Source organism: Trachypithecus francoisi, unplaced genomic scaffold (genome assembly GCF_009764315.1).
Source record: "Trachypithecus francoisi isolate TF-2019V2 unplaced genomic scaffold, Tfra_2.0 Contig00031, whole genome shotgun sequence".
Lineage (NCBI taxonomy): Eukaryota > Metazoa > Chordata > Mammalia > Primates > Cercopithecidae > Trachypithecus > Trachypithecus francoisi.
Window position 1 is genome coordinate 24,716 of NW_022680464.1, and position 3,702 is coordinate 28,417.

The following is a 3,702-nucleotide window of genomic DNA, read 5'->3' on the forward strand; positions in this document are numbered from 1 at the left end:
GTTCAGGTCTCGGAATCTACCCATCCAGAGTTTGCACCCTTTTCGTTTTGCAATTTAAAACCGGGTTGTAGGGGGAAGGAGTGAAGGCAGCATGTGGAGAAAGTAAATTACAGTTCAGGCGACAGGAACAAGAAAATCTCCAAGGTCAGGGTTGGGTGTCAACGAATTATGCAAAATACTGCGGAATGAGAAGTCACAAACGCCTTGCAAAGAATTCTGAATTTTAGAAGCTCTTTGCAGATCCCCCTTCAGCCCGCTCCAAGCGGCCTTGGGTCCCTCTCTAGGCTGTCGGACTTCGCCTTCCTTTCCTCCTTGTTTTTCCCAGCAACCAAAGCATCTGAAAAACATTTTTTCCTCCGTAAATCTGAATAAATTTCCTTGCAACGCAGAAGCTTTTTTACCGCTTTAACAAAACTTTCCTCTGCTTCTCTAGGGAGAACCTAGTATTAGAGTTGCCCGATAGGCGGGACCCCGAAATCGGGGCAGCTCTGGCTTAGTCCGGGCTATTCTAGTGGGCGCCAGCACTGGAGGTGCAGTCTCCACTCGGGTGGGGATCCGAGCTCCGGTCCCCGCCGCGGTAACGAGTGTAAAACCCCGAACCCGAGTCAGAGGGCCGCGCTCGCGTAGGGGTTCGCGCTAAGTCCTCGCGGCTTCCGCAGGAGCTATTTTTAGCGGTGCGTGGCTCCCCCCGCCCCCGGCGTGGTAGCCTCCGGCTCGCGGCGCCCCGCGGCTCCTCTCGGTCTCCCCCGTCGCTGCCGGCTCTTGGTAGCTTCCACGCGGGCAGGTCCGGAAACTGAGCATGTCTGCAAGCGCTCGACGGCGCCGGCGGCAGCGGGGGCAGAGCTGGGCTGCGTCAGGCTGAGCCCATTCACCTCGCGGCCGCAGGAGCGCAGCGCCGGCGCCGCGCCGCCCAGCCCTGCCGAGAGGGGCGCACTCGCCGCCGCTGGGCCCGCCGCCGCTCACCGCAGCCCCCTCCTGGCGACCCGCAAGTAAGTTTGTGAGGCTGCTGGGTGGTGGGGCGAGGTCTTGGAGCCCGGGGGAGTCCAGGAGGGATAGCGGGAGGAGCGGCTGGCGCCCGGGAGAGCCGGCTGGCCTCTGTCCCCTGTGTCTGGTGCCTGTCCGAGCCACTTTGAAACCTGGTGGCCATTGGGATGTTCGAGCGGGGACGACGGGCAGAGCAGGAGGGCAGAACTAGCTCCAGCGGGGGCCCAGAGGGCAGACTTTGGAAGAAGGAAAGACCGTGCGGCGAGGGAGGGGACCGAGCGGGGAGGCTGGACTTGGGGCGCGGGAGCCTGGCCAGGGGACAGCCGCAGAAGGAAAGTGGGGGTGTCACCGGGGGATAGGGTGGGAGCAGCGTGAGCGTACAGTGTTGGGGGCGCAGAGTGGAGAGCAAACGTGCCTTGACCAGAGCGGCAGGAGGATGGGTGTAAAGTGGGGCGCGTGGAAAGCGGATTTGAACGAGAGCAAAGGACGCCGGTGAAAGGGACAGTGGGCTCCGGAGGACTCGGATAATTTGGGCAGTCAGTACAAGGTTAGGGGGCACATCATGATGGAGTCAGCCTGGAATCTGTCTCTGGCTAGAGTACTTGAGGCCACATGTTGGGAACTGGCTGGGGAGAGGATGGATGTAGAAAGTGGCCTGGAAGGGCCGGCTGGAAAATCGCTGAGGGATTCGAGTCTGCAGGATCGGGCGTTGGAACTGGCCTGCTGGTAGGGCCTGAAAGGTTCAGGAGAGAGTTGGAGGCTTTCCCGTGCCGTCCCTTGAATAGTGATTTAGTACTGTTCTCTGAGGTTCACTTTCACCCCAGGCTCCTCCTCCGTCTACTACCTGGCTTAGATGCACCTCGGCTCGCTGTAGGCGAGCTTGTAGGAGATTTAAATAGACATCAGGCAGTGGGGAAGGTAGTCGTTTATAGGGGAGAGCTGCTCGGGCTTCCCTTAAGTGGTACCTGGCATGCTCAGGGTGCAGTGTAGAGTCTGAATGTGTGTGTTGCAGGAGTAGGGTGGAGTAGGGGGAGTGGTGTCAGTTCTAGACCACAGGAATTCATGGTCTGGCCCCAGAGGTGCGGTGTTTTTGGCCAGGAAGTCAGGCAGAAGTCTGCAGCGTGCAACTCGCGGCGGGGCGTGTGTGTGCGCGCGCGTGTGCATGTTTCCGGCCCGGGGTCGTGTGTGTGGCTGCAGCCTGTCTGCATGACAAGAAGATCCAGGGATCCACGGGCGGCACGGGGAAGGGATTAAGAGGAACATGCTTCCCTACGTCTTTTCTGCCTCCTTTTCCCAGAGTAGCATTCTTTGCTTATCCAATGATGCCTCTCTAACCTCTCCCTCTCCCCCTTACATCCCAAACCTGACGCGGGTCTTCTCTGATTCGGCACTCTAAGGAGGACTCAGCCGCCGGCTGCGACCACCGTGGACTCCCTCTATGGAAGGGAATCCTGGGAGTCCCGGCCGTCAGAGGGGTTCCCAGATTCAAAGGGTTCATCTCCAAGGCGTCACTCCGGGGGTCTGCGGTTCACTCTGCTGCCCCTTTCAGGTGATGCTGTGATTGTTGCCCGCGGACAGGGAAGCACCATGCCTCCAAAAGGCCACGGGGCGGAGAAGCAGGAAGAGAGACCAGCATTTAAGGGAATCTCTGGCGGAGGCCTCCCTGGAGTTCCCGACATGTATAATGAAAAAAGAAAACACTAGGTTACTAGAATAAACACGTCCTAAAATCTCTATGCAAAAACGCCTTTTTGAACAGCAAAGATTTCACCCACCAAAACAGGGAAGCAAGAAGCTTCCACAGTGTGCAGGATCCGAAACAGGACCTGCCCGGCCCGGCCGGCGTTGGGGGGTGAGAGTGGGGGAGGGGTTTCCGGCTTCTCCATCCAGCTTGCTACGTTCTGCCGTCGGTTTCACATTTTCAGAGAGACTTTACCAGATGCAGGAAATGAAGATGAAGGCAACTCTGGAAGGATGAAAAGAAGAGAGAGCAAGCACTGTAACTACTGTCTGCTATCTAAGAGGGCTGGTCTCATAACTAAAAGATCCAGTCCCTGAGATCTTGTGTGCAACTATCAGAAATAGTTCAAGACATCAAATTGCGCCGAAAAGATTCAGATGAAGAGAAACAAGAACTCTGTGGAAAACTGTTGGAGACAGTGGCACGGTTGTCTTAAAAGGTGATGTCTGTCCCATGGAGGGACACAAGAGCGAGGACAGCACGGTTCTAATGGCCAGGGCATGTCCTCTTATTCCATGTGACAGTGGCTGGCTGAGTTGCTAGGGTATGTTTTTGAAATATACCCTTTGAAATATGTTGATTATTCTGGACATCAGTAAGGTGGGATATTTGAATAAAAAGACTTCTGTCATTATTGGCTTTTATGGCTATGATTTTTTTCAGTCATTTTTATAAATCGTGAAGGTAAAATAAATGATCATTTCAGCCATTAATTCTGTTCTGCCCAGAATGCTGTTCAAATAAAACATCATCTGATATGTCTGCCTGTATTGTTTTGTTCGGGGGTCACGGAAGAGGGAAAATCGGCCAAATTGATTAGGGTGTCATATAAAAGCAGAGAGTAGGTCTGAGTAGCTCTTATAAGTGTGTGCAGGAAAAGACTTCATTATAGAAGGCTAAATTTAATGTGAGATGAGAGAATCTTTTACTCCCCACCTCCTGCATTTGAAACACAAAGGATTGTACCCTTGGGCTGG

At 55.0% G+C, this 3,702-nt stretch overlaps 1 long non-coding RNA gene across 1 annotated transcript; it reads left to right on the forward strand.

Annotated features, from left to right (window-relative positions):
• Nucleotides 1–568: 568 nt before the first annotated feature.
• On the forward strand, nt 569–3,359 carry LOC117083612. The gene is made up of 3 exons (XR_004437145.1): nt 569–989; nt 2,534–2,663; nt 2,910–3,359. It is a non-coding gene; the product is annotated as an uncharacterized LOC117083612 (long non-coding RNA).
• Nucleotides 3,360–3,702: the final 343 nt, after the last annotated feature.